Here is an 18,760-nt window from a genome sequence, read left to right as displayed (position 1 = left end):
ATCGTTTTAAAGAAGGCTCAAGGTTGTCTCTGGATTTTACTATGACACAGACTCCGGTCCTTCCGATCCTATTACATATGCTTTATCAATAAAATCCAATCTATTTATATTCAATTTGTATTTGGTTCATTTTGCTGTCTGTCATCAACTTTTCTTCGAGCAACGTTCATGTGGCATTTTATAGTTGAAGCATTGTAGGATGTACTTTGAGCATCATCGTCGGTGTGATATTTTCATAGTTTCCTTAACCAATAACAATTTACTAAACTTAAATTCGGATCTCTGCTTTCATTTCACTGATCGCTACATTGTTGATGGTAGCCACTGAAATCACCTGCACAAAAGTTTGAAGGGGTTAAGTTCATAAGGCGTCAAGGGCCAAAAATGCAGCCCACACGCACCCAGCCTGATGATTGGCATCTTCATCTTCGTGATGGTAATCTCTCTTAAAAGCGGTTCTTCCTCATAGGTAAGTTTATCATTTATTCTTTGTACATGTTGGTAGTGGTTTAGACATTTTAATGATTCAAACTATTGCAATTCTTATACTTAGAAGAATCTATGGTATCAAATTGTTAGAAAAAAAAGAAGAAAGAGTAGATTGGTTTTGTTCTCACTTGCTCTTTGAATTATCTAATTTTTTGTTGTATTGTTTAAGGTACATGTACTTGAGTTTTCTAAAGTCAACCTGATAGGCTAGTTGACCTTAAAATTATGCAGAAAAGTTATATCTTGCAAATAATTGCGAGAATTCAGTTGTACTTAAGTTCTATATTCAAACTACTGATTAATTACAAGACTTTTTCTTACAAGTGATGGTTAAAACATAGCTTGTAATGCCTGGTAGAGGGGTGATTTGATGATTGGTGATATGACTGACATTTTTCATTCCACCTGTCAACATTGTGTGTCTAATTTCAATATCTAATACTGTATTTATGTAATTTTCCAAATTACTTGGGTCTTTGTGGTACATAGTTAGAAACATGTTTATGATGGAAGCTTCGTGTGTATTCCCAAAGTGTTTTATTGGAATAGTTTCTAAATGTTGTCCTTTATTTTAAATATTGATGCAAAAGTGTATGTTTTTATTCTTCATTTTCCTTTCCACTTCATTTTTATGTGTTTTAATTTTAAAGCATCTTTAACCATTTCCCCCCGCAACTACCGAACTTACGTAACCTGCAAGATGTGCTAACATAACATTTTATAGGCTAGAACATTTCTGCAGCAGACAAAGAATTGGTTACTGTAACATCAAGATGAAAGTGGCCATCTGGTTTATTCCAAAAGGGATGATGATACTTCCTGTAAGGTACAAATCCCCTGCAACTTAAAGGATACTTTGCTATTTTTGTCAAAGATTGACCACTTTAGTTTACAAGGAAATTCAAGAGTGCTTTGTCCCATAATTTAATTATTTTCCAACTTTTTTTTACATGAATCTTGGAGGAATGATTTTTGCCTGTAACTTAGGAATTAGTTGAACCCAATGGTTTTAATCACCTAAGGCAACTGACTATTTACTAATCCTAAAAGTGTGTGAGCTTGAGTATATTTTTTTCTTTTTTTCTTTCTTTTTTTAAAGAGAGGATGACAAGATTTACTTTAGTATGACGAAGCACTAAGTTAATGATAACAATAACACTAATTTTTATTTTAAGAATGTATAACCTTTCAAAGAGCAATAAATTAATAATACAAGAATAATATTCTCCTTTGCAACTCTGATTAAATCAATACATGTAAAACTAAAAGAATCCAATCATTTGTTCTAAAATGATTGAGAAGAAAAGGAATAGGTTGTTATCTATCTCTTCTGAAAGTTGATGAGTTTAAGTGAGGTTGCAAAGACTGAGAAGAAAAGGAAGATGAAAGCAAAAAGCACAGCCACTGAAACTCCAATCATTCCATCACCATATCCTAAGCTTACTTCCAAATATTGCTTCACAGTTCCTTCAAAACCAGGTCCTTCAATCATTGTCTCTACATCACCAAGCTGTGAACTTATAATTCCCCTTAGTGTCCATGAAACAGGGCAAGCATAGTAAAACCAAATCCACCATCTTGGAATACTCTGATTTACCATCCAAAAACAAAAAAAAAAAAAAAAAAAAATCAAAAACCAAATTAAACGGGTGCTGGCCAGGAAAAACGAAAAGTTTTTAAGGTTACTTTTGACAATCTTTCCGTTAATAGATGAGTCATTGCTTACCGTTTTAGGGACGAGAAAGCCATTGAAGAGATTCCATAAAGAGTAAAATGCAGAAGAAACAATGGCTGCCATATGTTGTGTAGGAGTGAGTCCAACAGCCATCATACCATAAAAAGTGAAGTATGTGAATGTCAAGAACATGAAAAGGATGTAAAGTAGAAACTTCCCTGCAAAAAACAAATCATATTCCAAAATCATATATATATATATAACCAACACTTAACATAATTTTGCAAGACTTCGATTAGTACAACAAAATCAAATCTTACCTAAACTTCTTTCAAAATTAACCATTAAATATGTGGTAACTCCAAAGATTATGGTTTGAGCACCAATGTATGGAATCTCCATTAGACCCTGTTGAATAATAGGGGTTAGAAAACTTAATTAGCGAATTGGTTGTCGTTATAAACAAACAGTTTTAGAGTAAATTAATGAATTACTTACTTGTGCTAGTGCATAAACAATTGGAGAATACATTCCAGCTGCTCTCTCTCGATAGAATACTGTTCTTTCAATGGAAACAATTGGTTGTACTGAAGAGGCATTATTTACTCCTAAGAATAAACATGCCGTATAAAGAGCTCCTATTACAACAAACACTTCTTGAGTTGAATTCCTTTGCATACCAATATTCCAAAATACTGATCCAAATATTAATGCACCGATCAATGTGAAAACTAGTCTCATTGCATTGTAATGAGGACTTCTCCAATACATAGTTCTTTGTTTCCAAAGGCAACTCATGAATTGAGATAATTTATCTTGAGAGTAAGTTGATTCAAATTTTAATGGCTCTTCACCCTCAGCTGGAACACTATAATGTTTTATGGAAGCTTCAACATCCTTATATTGCTCTGAGTTTTTGTAAATGTCAGCAAAATCTTCCCAATTCTTTGCTCAAAAGCTGGTGTTGTAACCTCTAACATCCAAGTAGCTGGATTGTATGATTTTGGTATTTGAGTAACTCCACTAATTCCCTACAAAAACCAACCAATAATAGTCCATTAGATCAAAATTGAAACCGAAACAAAGTAATTCTCTCTTTGAGACGAGTTAGTTTTGAAATGTTTACCTCAAAATAGTCGATCATTGACTGCGAATGTGTTCCTAGCTTTCCCCCATATATAACTTTTCCTCCCCGTTTCATAAGAATTAGCTGCACAAGAATAATGCAAAATCATAAAATATGCCAATTACTACATTCCCAAGTATGCTGCTAAAAAGATTCAAACGAGATTATGACCAACTAACCTCATCAAATGCCTCAAATATGTCGATACTAGGTTGATGTATAGTACAAACAACTGTTCTTCCAGTATCAACTGTATTCCGAACAGCTCGCATTACGATGGCAGCGGCGCGTGCATCGAGTCCAGATGTAGGTTCATCCATGAAGATAATGGAAGGATTTGCAACAAGTTCAACTGCAATGGTTAAACGTTTCCTCTGTTCCGTTGATAAACCCGTGCTACCAGGAATGCCAACCAAAGCATGTCTAAGTGTGTCTAGCTCAACCAAACTCATTACTTCTTCAACAAACTCCTGAACCGATTAATCTAACGTTACATTACAAAGTCAACAAGAAAAGTGTGGACAACAAAGAGTCGTGAAATCAAATTTACCTGTCGTTTTTGTTTAGTAATTTTGTTAGGAAGACGAAGAGAGGAGGAAAATTGGAGGCTTTCATCCACAGTGAGTTGAGGAGAATGAATATCATTTTGCTCAACATATCCTGATATTCTAGCAAAGCTATTTGGGTCTTTGGGATAACCTGAAATTCTAATATCACCTTCAATATAACCACCGGTTTTTCTTCCAGCTAGAACATCCATTAATGTTGTTTTTCCTGCTCCACTTGCACCAACTAATGCTGTTAGAACGCCAGGACAAAACACACCACTCACATTTGATAACAACTGCAACTTCTTTTCTCCTATTGATGATCCAGCTTTTTCTTTCATTTCCTGTTATAACAAAAAAAGAAGAAAATGAAAATGAAGGGACCTAAGATACACAAATAAACATATCATATGAATGTAGTTAAGGGTTTTTAAACCTTATAGACTTACCTTTGGGGTATCAACAAAATAACTAACATTGTGAAAAGTCATTGTTAATGGTTTGAAAGGAAGAATCATTCCTTTTTCTTTCTTCCTTGCTGCAACCGATGGTGTTTTACTGTCTTCTTCTGAACCTTAACAAATTAAATTAACCACTTAATTGTTAAAAAAAAAACACACATACACAGAACTGGTATATAAACAAGGTAAAGTCTCTCAAGACGCATACGTATTGGAATTATGACTTACCATTAGCTTCAGCAAAGTTGGCATCTTCAAGAGGGATTATAGTTTGGACTTTTCTTAAAGCTGCAAATAATGGAAGGACAACAAAATTAGGAAAACATTTGGTACAAAATTTTAAAGAATTTGTATGAAGAATAATTTTGAAAAATAAAGATATACATACGACGAAGATAAGCCAAAGCGAAAGTGTGGGCAACATTGAAAAGAATTGCATAAAGGAATAAGACACCAACACCCAACCAATAGGAATAGTTGCTACTAGGGATACTAAGTGAGTGAAGAATGTTGTATCCAACAGTTTCATTATTTCCAAACAATAATGTTGATTTCTGCAAAATATCAATTATTTACCAAATCAAGTCAGATATTAATTATAGAAAAACATTATATTATAAAGTTTTAATTAATACATGTATATGTGTGTGTGTTTACCTCCATCCACCTTGTAGCAGTAAATTCATTGACAGAAATCGCACGTTGGCCATAAGTTAATGGAGACACCCAATAAGCCCATGACAACCATGGCTTAATCATCCCTGAAATTAAAATTAATTCAATTAATTAATTACATATATAATGATCTCACCTAATTAAGATAATGTTACCTTTTGGTAGGATAAATCCACCAAGCAAAAATATGATTAATAAGGCAGCTGAACCAAATGTATTGGCAACCACCATATCCCTTGTTATGGATGCCATCATACAAAATAGCCCTAATGCCATTTGATGAGCCGAAAAGAGCAGTAATATGAATTGAAAGAACCTGAAAATTTTAATCATCGTTTTAATATAAAGTTAGTAATATTATTTTTAGGCAAATGATTCTGAAATACTCAAAAGGAAGGGATTAGATATACACGTACCTTCGGATGCTTGGAGCAAAACCAACCGTATAATACACAACACAAGACCAAACCACAGCTTCAAGTATAGAATAAGGGATACGTAAAATCCAACTGCTTATGGACCATGCCCATGCCGGATAAAACAAATTGTCTCTTTCTTTGTAAAATACAGGCAACCGAGATATCATTAGAGGTAGCTCAGAGAAGCCGTTAAATATTATATGGACTATCCCGTAGAAGAGACAAGATAAGTAAAGGTTGCCGTTATTTTCATCTTTTGGGTGTGTTCTTGTGCCTAAAAACATTGTACATGTCACAAATCCAACAAATGCCACCTGACATGTCCTAAAAACGTAAAGAAATTTATGACGGCTAATCAAAAGCCTTTCTCTAGCAAAGCAAGCTCTAAAAAGCTCCCATTTTGAGGCTGCAAATTTGGTTTTTCCCAAAGCTAAAGGATGTGTTTGAGATTTGTCATATGAACCATTAAGCTCTAACTTCAAATGTTTTCCTAACTTTGAATTTTTGAATGCTTCAGCAAATTCTGAAGCACATACAAAAGTGTACGGTCGAGATGGATCCGCCCAATATTGCTCTTGATCCTTTTTTGATGTCACCTGTGATTGTTGTTCCGTTTAACAACGATTTGATTTTAAATATCTAAACATATAATTCAATAGAAATTAAGTATTAATTCTCAACTACGTACCTCTTGTAAAAAATCAGCAATTCCCTTACGAGGTGGTAATTGAAAACCCAAAGTGTTGAAAAAATCTAAGACTCCTTCTCGAGGGCCTTGGTACACCAAATAACCATCAGATAACAATAGAATATCATCAAATAGTTCGAATGTCTCAGGAGGAGGTTGTAGAAGAGCCATTAATACAGTTGCTTCCATTTCACGAACAAAATTCCCTATACATTTTACTATTTGATATGTTGTTGAACTATCAAGTCCGGTTGATATCTCATCCATCAAAAGAATTTTTCTCGGACCAACAACCATTTCTCCTAACACCCAACCAACAAAAAGAAAAGTTTAATAACATTGGAAAAATGTAAACGATCGACCCAGAATTTTTAATGTTTCATTAAACAGACCTGTGGTAACTCGTTTTCTTTGACCGCCAGAGATTCCACGAACCATATGATCACCGACTATTACTTCTGAGCATACATCAAGACCAAGAATTTTCAATACATAATCACTTAAAATACTCTCCTCTTTTCCACCAATTGATGCTGCCTGAACAAATTATCATAAACAGAAAAAAAAAAAAAAGGTATTAGATTGCAATATCCAATATAGATATAATTATTGTTATATATTAAACACTAAATTATAAAACATATCCTTAAGGAAGAGTACTATACTCACTTTCATGAATGCATCAATATCCGGATTAGGTTGTATGTTCATTTCTTTTTCTAAGTAATCCAACTGTTTTATGTATTCTACAGGAATAGATTAGAGAGTTAATTTGTATATATATATATATCCAAATAATATGAAATGAAATTAAGAAGAAAATGAAAATAGAGAAACCTGCAAAGGGTTCAGTTGAAGCTTGGCATCTAGCAGCAAAATCAAGAGTTTCTCTAACCGTTAAATCAGCTAAGAGATTATCGGATTGACTTATGTAGCCACATGTTCTTTGGACGCAAAACTCATCAACATTATGTCCATTGTAACTAATGTTACCACTTTTCTGTAACATAAGTATTCAAAACAATAATAATTAATATACTCTAATTATAAAAATAATGTATTTCACCTTAGTTATTATTAGAGTTTTATAGACTTAAAAAATTGAAGAAATTCTAAAAAAAAAAAATCAAATAATTAGTGAAATTAGGGTTTTAACCTTCAAGTTTCCGTCAAGTTTTCCGGCAAGAGCTCGAAGCAAAGTTGATTTTCCGGAACCTGGAGGACCTAACAGCAAACTCATCCTACAATTTCACCCATATATTAATGATTAAATGTATGAAATATAATATTGCTTTATTTACTAAAGTGTGTATGTGAGTATGTGATTTCGTACCTTCCAGGCTTGATCATCCCACTAACGTTCTTCAAAATGGTCAATGGATATCTTTTTGATTTCATAATTCCTAATGTTGTTACTACATTCTGCATAATTATAACATATTGTACCTTAAGACACAAAACAATACTATACTACTCAAAATGTTAAACAAAACGAGTACCACCTCAATCACGTCGTATCCAAAATTAATTAGAGTTGGTAAAGATCTTGAACCCACTTGAACATCCGCTCCTATTTTCAAATTCTCAAATCTCACTTGAACCTTATCTATTTCCACTCCCGCCCTATTACGGTAAATCAAAGATCAAAATAGTTTTTAGTGTAAGAATTTTGTAAGAGTTTAACTATATTATAAATTGTTTGATAGTAATGTTCATACCTATGAAGACGGTGTTTGATTTGAGAAAGGAGATTGAAATTATCTTGATGATGGGTAGTCAAAACCTTATTAAGAATGAGTTTGCGATCCACATTTTTTAGATTTTCATTATTGTTGTTGAGTTGGAGTTCTTCATCTTCCATCACTGTAATCGCTATTTCCATTGCCATTCTCGAAAGTATTGGATGTGATCCTTACATTCCCTCTCTTCCTTCTTATATTATAAAGTTCTTTGTCTTCTCCTAAAAGGAATAGGAAATATATATATTTATTAGATATAATTAATTAATTAAAAAAATTATTTTTATCTTCTCCTAAAAGGAATAGAGAAACCAAAACCAAAGAGGGAAAAGGGAAAGTGAATTTCGTATATTTTAAAATTAAAGTTATGGTTAGATTTCAAATTTAGTCAATCTATTCAATTTAGTCTTAGTGGCTCTTGTGCTTAATTAATAATTAATTAGATTTTGAGCTTAATTGAGCTTTCAAAAAAAGTTTAATTTTTTTTTAATTAGAAAATAGTGAAATTCGGTGGTTCATTTGAATTTATGACAAAATCCAAAAAGCTAAATCCCGCACAAATAGTACTATATAATAAATGTTTATTGAACCATACAAATAATACTCTTTGTGCTAAACTAATCCTTCAATATTGTGCTAAATCACCACTCTACCTTCTACTTTTATTTTCTTTTCATCATCAAAACCAATGGACCTTTATTATTATTTTTTATTTTACTTTGATAATATATGTGATTTATTCCATTGAAATTTGTAATATTTATTCTTTCAAAATAATATTCAATTGCTTAGATATAATTGAAATGTAGTTTGGAATTAGAGGTTTAAATTTTTTTATACTTTCTACATTGAATTTATTTAAAAATTTAATGTGGAGTATCAAAACTATTAATTTCTAGAAAATTCAGATATTATATTAATAATATTTCACACTAATATTTGGTATTAACCACACTTCAACAAGATTTTGAGACACTTTTAACCTTCTCATAAATTCTATCTATTCTTTCCATTCCTCTAATATTTTCTTAAAAAAATATCATTTTTCACGTTTTTACTATATTATATATATATTTATTTAAAATAATATTAATTACATTATCTTTCATAAATAATTTTTTTGAAAATTTTCATTATTTTCTTTCGTTTTTGTTTTTGTTTTTTTTAATATTTACTTTGTTTTTATTATTAATTTTGATTAATATTCATTTGAGGCATAATATTTCAAGCAAATGTTTAGAAGATTTCTTAGATTTTTTTAGACAATATAATCAAATACTATTTTAAAACCATTTTAAATTTAACCTGTGACATTTCACGTGCATTTGCATGTGTTAATTACTAGATATAGAAAAAAGAATTAGTATAAAAATATATTTAGTAAGGAATTTACTACTAGTTTCGTTAGGTGATCAGTTAACTTTCTATTAGAAAAGATCATAAAAATAACAACAATTTTTTATTGTGTTTGACTTCGAAATTGATATTATATTATATATCATTTTCTCACTCACATACCTTCCATAGTTGTTTTAATTTGTATATATATAATAAAATATTTCAAATTTTTTTTAAATGTTTTGAAATATCAAAAGTTAATTGAAATTTAAACGTGTTGTAAAAAATTATACACATCATTATTGAGAAATGAAAGGAATATGAGAAACTTATAGAATATGAATAGTCTTATATTCCTTAAAAAAAATTGAGTTTGAAATATGTTAAAGAAACAACATTGAAAGTTATCTTTCTCTAAAATAGAAAAGGATCAAGTACGTTTTATTTACATTTATATGTAAATATAATTACACAATTCTAAACTGTTATATTATATACATATATATATATATATATATATTGCTATCTATAACAATCCTTATATATATTTTATTTTTGAAGATTACAATATAATAAGTAAACAAAAAAACAGATTAATATAAATTAAATTATTTATGCTATTACTACATCCTAAATTTTTAAGTATAAAAGTGTGTAATAAATTAAATATAGAATTTTATCACAGAAAAAACATAATATTATGTGAATATAACTAATTTTATTTGCATTATACTTTGTTTTTATCTTACCTATCTCTATTTTCTAATTTTCTTTTTTTGTTTATAAAAAACACCCGCATAGGATAATTTTTCTCACCCATTTGTCAATTTGATAAGTGTATTTAAAAATTATCCATCTTTTCTTTTTAATTATTGGTATTTTTCCATCTTTAAAATATTTCTTCAACATTTTAAGTTCCAGGTTTATATTGGTATTTAAAATTTAATTATTTATATTTTAGAAAGATGGTATCAAATGACAAAAACATTTAGAAAAAAATATTTAATCAGTTTTTTAATTTCTATTTCATTCTTCCCGGTTTTCTTTCCTCCTATTACTAATTTAATTGTATATAAATACATGATTTTAAATTATATATACACACATTTCACCCATGCGAAAAAAAGGTTGGATGTGTAACTACCTCCCGTTGTACTGTTATAATGCATTATTATCAATTGTATTTGTTTGATTTTAATGAAATATGTACGGTTTGGTTAATTTTTTAATTTCTTAAAGAAAAAATATCCAATTTTCAAACTAATATTCTAATTCTATTTTTAGGTTTTTTAAATCAAGATTATTATTGTATAGATAATGAAAGAGAAAGAGAGAACAAATTGCTACATGTACTTCAATACAAAGAAAGAAAGAAAAATTTGCAATGGAGGGCTTCATGAATTTGTGACCATGAATCTGCAAAACTCTCAAATAGGTTTAGTGCTAATAAGATTTGATTAAGTTTTTGGTTTTCTATCCAATAAATCTATTTATAGCATTGGTTTGTTTAACAGAGAATTCGAGTAGTTTTGTGTATTACTTATGATTATAACAAAAACAACTAATTTTGCAACGGCAATGCGTCTAATGAATCACACACAGTGTAATTCTCTATTAGTCAATTAATTAAATAAGAGTATAAATGATATACATTTCGGTTAGATTTTAGAACTATGCCCATCTTAAATTTGCCACGTAAGTGTCTATAAGACTCAAGACACATGACTTCAAAATTTGCTTGTCATTTGGATTGCTTTGCCTGGATAAAGTGTGACAGTTATCTTCCTCAGGACTGTCATGGTTTGAAGGTATAAAATCTAAATTAGATATTTCTTTCTTATTTCTAAACGATTTTGAATTTCTAGGTAATCCTAATTAATAATGCTATGTAATATGGGTTGGGGAACATTACTTTCCCGGAAAGGGTTTCCATGCTACTGCAACTTTGTGTTCTAAATGACTATAACTCATAGCTTCCTTCTTTCTTCTTGATTTTTTGTGGTTCCTGTTTTTATCGTCGAGGAGTCAATAAAAAGAAAAGTTAGACCGTAAATAATGAAGTTTTGTAACATTTTATTCAATATATTTTATGTTCATATTGTATTTCTAAATTTTTTTTAAAAAAAATCTCTACGCAGATACTGTGTCTGCCTTGTTTTCAAATCTGTTGTTCTTTCCTCATTCTTGACATAAGAAGGTTTTGAAATGATTTGTTTTCTTCACTAACTATTTTATTCTATAATTTCTTCACAGGCTTGGACCAAGAATGATCTTTTTGCATAAACAAAGATAAAAAAAATAGCTACTTAGATGTTACTTTTTTTTTTCTTTTAGAGTCCTTCAATTTTTCCTTTTTTTTTTTTTGCCATTGATTTTACTTTTTGCTCTCACTAACAACCTAAAACATTCTTTAGTATTTTAATTTTATTGTTGTACATTATATACAATCTTCATTTTTGTTGCTTTCCCAAGTGTCTTTTTATTTTATTTGTTAATTGTTCTTCCTGATTAAGTTGAAAGTAAACTTCTCTGTACCATCTTTCTTCATTTTTACTATCCTCTTTAAACACCATTATATCGTTGTTCTGTTTTTTTTACTGCCCTCTTTAAACATTGTTGCACGATAATGTTTGATGAAGAAACTTTTAGAGTTTTTTCAATTCATTTCTTTGAGAAGGATGTAGATTAAGAAAACACATCAGAATGTAGGATTAAGTGGGGTGTTCGAGTTTATGAACCTATATTATGCTTCCAAGAAGAAGTATCGATACTGCAGAAACTTGAAAACATCTAAGTTGTTGTTTGTTTAATTCAATACTACAATGGTTCCAAAGAAACAAAGAAAAGCAAGTACGTGGTGCTACAGAGTTGATAAGAAGTAAAGTAAAAAGAGAGTACATGTGCTGGAGAAAAAGCTTGTAATAATGCAAGTATCCTGGTACAATAAATAATGGTTCTTAATGCTATGGAGTAGTTTCCTCCATCGTGCCCTCTATTAGTCAATTTTTTTTTATATATCGTGACTTTGGAAGGGAAGGGAAGGGGAAGTGGTAAGTTTATGTTTAAGTTTTAATAATGACTTTGGAAGTTGTGATGTTTGAATTGTTAACGGGGTTTGATGCTTGATAGATACTAAGTTGTCGTTGACGGGATGGAGAGTTCGGGAGAGAGGATATTTGGCATTAGATTAGAGTTCAGGGTGGAGAGTCTTGTCAAGTAAATGATGATGCTCCATCATAAATGGTGAGTGTAATAATTCGTGATTTCCAAAGTAGGTAGTTGAAGGAATTCAACTTGATGAAAACTAGAACATTGATGGAAAATTTGTGTAGTTTTCTGTATAGCCAAGTTGGGTTCTCTTTCTTTTTTGGCTATGACTATTATGTGAAGCATGTTTTAATGTGTAGCTAAGTTGATTCTTTTTATTCTTGTGGGTCTGTAAAGATTGAATCAAAACTTACACTTGTAACACTTATACTATGTTTATGCTTGTGTGGTCGATCTTTTTATTTCAATTTTACGTTTCTTATTCGTCTTTTATTTTTTGCTTCTTTTGAAAAGTTCATTTGTGTGCTTATTAAGAAGATAAATATGCTTGACATGTACCTAATAAATATTGATTAAGGTTCATTTTCTTCAAACTTACAGGTAGTTGAAGAATGCATGGACCATGAGATCGATTAACTTCATTTATGCATTAGTTTGATTAGATTAGGTTACACGTATAAGTATTACAATTAATTTTACAACAATGTAATTTACATTTTTTTATTATCAATATAAAAATCTTTCTAAACAGATGGAGATGTTGTTGAATCATGTATTTATTTATTTTTACTAGAGAAATATATGACAGAAAAATGTGTGAATTGAAAAGTAAGAACGCCAAACAATTGTTGACATATAAGCTTTGATTGGTGTCAAGTTATAGATAAATATGACACATTCGTCAATGTAAGGGTATTAATGATAATATATTTGTGTCGAATTAGAGATAGCGATGACATTTATTATTCTGGTAAGGGTATTAATGAACACAATTTTTGTGTCATCTAAGCATATTTAACAACACTTTTAAAAAGTCTCGTTAAATAGCCTTTCTTGACAGGGACTTCAATGACGCAAAAAGTTGTATCTTTAAAAATCTTCATGATGCAAAATTAATTAAAGTTGGTAAAGATCTTAAGCCTATTTGAACGTCCACTCCAATTTTCAAATTCTCAAATCTCACTTCAACCTGAGCTAATTCCACTATGGCCCTATTACGATAAATCAAAAATAAAAAAATCTTTAATCTATCATGATAAGTTAGATTAAAATAATTTAATTAATTTAATTTGCACCCTAAAGTTCAAACATTAGGATGATTTTTTTTAAGAGTTTAATTATTATAAATTGTTCCACAAGCCACACAAAATAATGTTCAAAATATATTTTAAGTAATATATATAAAAGAAGTTCATACCTATGAAAACTGTGTTTGATTTGACAGCCGAGATTGAAATAATCTTAGTGATGGATAGCCAAAACCTTATTAAGGAGGAGTTGGCTATTAACTTTTTTGAGATTTTCGAACCTCCAAATTTCTTTGATCATTGTATCCATTATTATTATTATCATGAGGCACTTGCAAAAATGACAAAATAAGTTATAATAATTAAGTTCATAGGACACACTTTATTATTTGCGAAAATGGCAAAAACAAAGTTCAACCCACACATCAAGATGTAAAATGTCACAAATGTTCTTGCTACTAATGTACATTTGATGCATCTTATACACGTCTGATACACCTAATACACCCATTGATACACCAGATACTTTTTGATACACCCGATACATTTCATTGATACACTTGATGCACCTGATACTCTTTGATACACTCGATACCTTTCGATACACACCTAAAACATTACTAATATATGTTTGATACACCTAATACACTGCCGATACATTTAGTATTCTATACTTATACAACTGATTGATTAAATGCACTTGATATGCTTGAAATCCTACTTATACACTTGATATACTATTGATATACTATTGATATACTATTGATATACTGTTGATATACACTTGTAAACTTGATTCATATACTTGATAATGATTCACTTTACTGATATGCTTTAACAATATATTGTTGATATACTTGATAATGATACACTGAGTTACATCATTCATATACTTAATAATACTCTAATGAACTCCATGAAATTTGAAAAAACGAAAATCATGTAGCACTACAAGAATACGGAGTTACCACGACGCTCGAAACGACATCGCTAAAAGAAACGTCGGCGTTAGTAAACTTTTTGCAACGTTTGCCGCAAGACGTCGCCATATGCATCTTTCCGTGACGTCTAGAAACACAACGTCGCTAAATGTCGAAATGTTTCGTTTTGTTCTAGACTTTCTGCGATGGACATCTCCACCACATTGCGGGAAGCTGAATATTTAATTTATTTTTATACTTTCCGCAACGTGTCTTCGAGAGACGTCGCAGAAAGTCTAACCCTAATTTCACTTGATAAACTTTCCGCGACTCACGTCTGAAAGACGTTGTGAAAGTCGCATGATAAATTCAAATGAAAACCATTTTGCGACGCAATGCTGACATACGTTGCGGAAGGTCAAATGTAATAAATTCGTTGTCTGATTTTTCGAGACGCAATGTCCTTCCACGTCGTCGAAAGTCGAAACGTCAACGAAACGATTCAACATTCTGCGACGTGGCCGAGCAGACGTCGCAGAAAGTGAACATTATCCGCGACGTACCTACCTCCAGCATTGCGGATATATGCTTTCTGCGACGTTTTTGAAGACGTCGCGAAAAGTCTTGCCTATTTCATTCGCAAACTCAGTATTCATTCACAAACTCAAATTTGAAAGAGAAAGGGAGAAAGTTAGAGAGAGAAGGAGAGAAGATTCGTCGCTGTTGTCGCCTCCACCGTCCACTACCGCCGTCACTGCTCACTGCCCTTGTCATCGCTCACTGCCGCCGTCTTGATGTCATTTTTTTTTTCTTGTAGGTTTTTTTTTTTTATGTAAGTATATTTTTTTTTGTAAATATAATTTTTTGTGTATGTGTATATTTAATGTATATGTATATATATATTTAATGTGTAATGTGCAATGTATATATATAAATAATTTAGTGCATATGTATATTTTTTTTTTTGGTTTAGTAAATTTGATATCGAATTCAATAAATACGGCTTATGACGTCGCAAATCGCTAAGGGGTTTTTATCAAATTCAATAAATACTACAATAAATACGACTTCTGCGATGCAGACGTCGCAAAACGGTATAGCGACGCAAACGTCACAAAATGCTTCCACGACGTATTGGACCGTGCGCGGGAAAACTTCCCTCGACGTCGGAACGAGCTGCGTCGCGGAAAGTATCCCTAACGTGCTTTTCGCGACGTGGTTGTCGACGTCGTGCACGATGTTGCGATAGCCTTCCACGACGCAGTTTGGAGTTTTTGGGGACATTGCACTGCGTTGGGGAAGATTGTAATTATTGTAGTGTAGTAAGTATATTAACCAACTAATACATATAATATAAGTATATCACAACACTGATATACGAAACTGAAACCAAGTAAAACTAAAAAATTAATGTAAAAAAATAAAATAAAATAATTTGGAATCAGATTCAACTCAAAATACACATTGAAGAAAGTATAAAAAAATCACAAATGAAGTTAAATTACTTCGATCAACAACCATTATATTATATTTCATATTGCAATTATTTTACTATTGATATTTTAAAATTAAAATTAAGACAGAAAAAATAAATAATTTTTCTAGTATAAGAATAAACAAATAATTAAGGCCTTAAAAAGTGGGAAAATAAATAAATAATGAGTAAGATTTTAAAAAGATAAAAAAAAATAAGTTATTGAATGGTAGTTTAGGAATAATAACAAATTTAAGATGGAGAAGTGAAAATTTTGTCACATTTACAAAATTCTAAAACAACGTGCTATATTTGCTATATCATATACTCAAAAATACTATCCTATGCAATTTCCCTATTATTATTATTATAATTGTTGTTAAATTCTTCATTTTTCATCACCCTAATCTCTCGTTCTCTGAAGTCTTGAATGTGATCCTTTAGCTTTCTCTCTTGTTTCTTATATATAAATTTGAAAAGCTAAACCCCATTAAAGTATTGTACAATAGAAGTTCTATACAATAAACATTTTATGTACGAGAAATAGTAATTGAACCACACAAATGTTGAAAAAGCCTGTGAGCCTTTGGCCCAACACAAAGTTACTTCTATTGTTATCTCACATTGATAAAGTTGAAAGAGTCAAATGAGTATAAATAGTTAAGTCTCGTTACAAAATAGAAATGAGGTTGGAGGTGATAATATGATCAAGAAGAAAACTCACTAACATTTTATTTCATTAATTGATTTAGTTATTTTCTTTTGTATCCCTAGTTATCTATTTCTAATTTCTTTCTTTAAATATTTTAAAAAGACTTAATGGGAAAATAAGATTGAAAAGGTAAATTGGATTAGATTTTTGTGTAAAGTAAATAACTATTATTGATATAGTGTTTTTAAGTATAATAAATTAAAGTAAATCCAACATAAAATTTAGGAGGGTTTGGACAATTGTGTAACTATATTTTATTAGGTAAAGTGAGTATGACTATTAAATTTATTTTTTAAAAAAAACTTTAAGCCAACTAGTAAATTATAATTAAATATTCTAAATTTATAAATAAGAAGGAATAAATATGTCAACTCACAACAAAGAGAAATAACATTTATATTTTCAACATTTAAAAATAAGTTTGAGAATCTTTTGTTATTTTGATATCATTGCATCAATTTTGTAAAATGTAATAAAAAAAATGTTAATACACTTACATTGATATTTGAATATATAAAAATCTCAAAATTAGTTAACAATACCATAACATTTTACTATTATTAATATAATATTTTTTAAGTATAACATAAAATGATAGGTATAAAGTACAACAAAAATTATTTTGCCATTTTTCTTCCTTTATTTCATTGACTCTAATAAGCTTTGTGTTGGATAAGTTCTATTTTAAGTGATGAGAGAGTATCAATTCCACTTGTTTGAGATGACATTTTTTTCCACTTTTGACTAATGTAACCATAGACTAAAATTTTCTTTCAAATTATATTTATGTTGGCACTATTTTTTTTTTTCCATACATGAGAGTGTAGTATCTCATTCTTTATGGTATTATTGACATAAAAGTTTTAACAAAAGTTGGATGAATATTTATATTGTTCATCTTTTAGATGGTAGATTTTTGGAACATTTTTAAAAATAACAAAATAAATTAAAATATTTACAACATATAACAAAACTTTGAATTCTATCAATGATAGTCTTCTATCACTATAGCATATCAATTACTGGTCGTAAATATTTTGTAAATTTATTTTTTATTTTCATTATAACTTTATTTTTTTAATTTTTGCTTTAGTGGCAATTTTGCCATTCACATATATTTAATGTTTGTGTTATTTCATTATAACTTTAAATATTTTTTTAGGTGGAAATGATTTTTTTAACTGTTCATCTTCTTTATTATAACTTTTTTCAAAATTTAAAAAATTTTACTCTAATTAATTATGTCATTTAAATTTATCCAAATTCATTCATATTCCTCATTTTTTCTTAATTTTATATCTTCCAACTATTTACATTCTTTATCTCTTTTAACCTTTCAAATCTTGGTTATAAATATCTCATTATTCTTTTTATTTATGTTCACAAGTCACAACAAAATGTCGATGATGAAGAAGAATTCAAATTCATGTTTTTCAATTCTCTTCTAATTTTTTTTGTTTCTTTTTAGTACACAACATAAGTTGGGGAACTTGAACCACTAACTTTGATATTACATGTAAATATGTTTATGCTCTTTATATTTAAATCATGTAATATTGAGAATCTTTTTTAATCTAATCATGAGAATCTTGCTAACGTCTTTTTATTCATTTAATTTTTTTATTAAATTTTATTAATTAAGTGGTTGAGTGACTTATACTTAATTTTGTTAAAATAATGTAAATATTGTTTGAATTTATTAAGTATAAGTAAAAGTAATAAAATGTGTAAAACAAGAAATATTAAAGTTTTTTCTTTAATTTTTTACCTACAAAACTATTAAAAATATTATGATTTCATATTTATAATTCCATAACGTCAAAAGAAATACGATTTTGGCGGATGTTTTACCCTTTTATTATAATTTTTTTAGTCTTGATTTAGTGGCAATTTTATCACTAACATAAATTTAACATTTGTGGTCATTTTCACATTCAACTAGATAGAAGTTACACTTTGTTAACTTTTAATCTCCTTGTTTTTTTTTTTTTTAAAAAAAGTTTTCATCCGATATTAGTTAATGCTCTATGTTATTAGGGTCATAATGTAACTTTTCCATACTCCATATATTACATAATGCTATATGTTATTAGACAACTAACAACCTTACCTTTCTATCTTCCACTTATTTGATATATATAGATTAGATGGTTAAGTTTGCAATGTGTAAGCTTGAGATGTTAAGAAATGCAATTTGAATT

The 18,760-nt window shown here is 29.6% G+C and overlaps 1 pseudogene; it reads right to left on the bottom strand.

Annotated features, from left to right (window-relative positions):
• Positions 1–1,249: 1,249 nt before the first annotated feature.
• LOC116403331 lies at positions 1,250–7,969 on the bottom strand (annotated as a pseudogene).
• Between the last annotated feature and the right edge of the window lie 10,791 nt (positions 7,970–18,760).

Source organism: Cucumis sativus, chromosome 4 (assembly GCF_000004075.3).
Source record: "Cucumis sativus cultivar 9930 chromosome 4, Cucumber_9930_V3, whole genome shotgun sequence".
Taxonomy (NCBI): Eukaryota; Viridiplantae; Streptophyta; class Magnoliopsida; order Cucurbitales; family Cucurbitaceae; genus Cucumis; species Cucumis sativus.
Note: the sequence above shows the minus strand (reverse complement) of the source record. Positions and strands in the feature narration are given on the sequence as shown.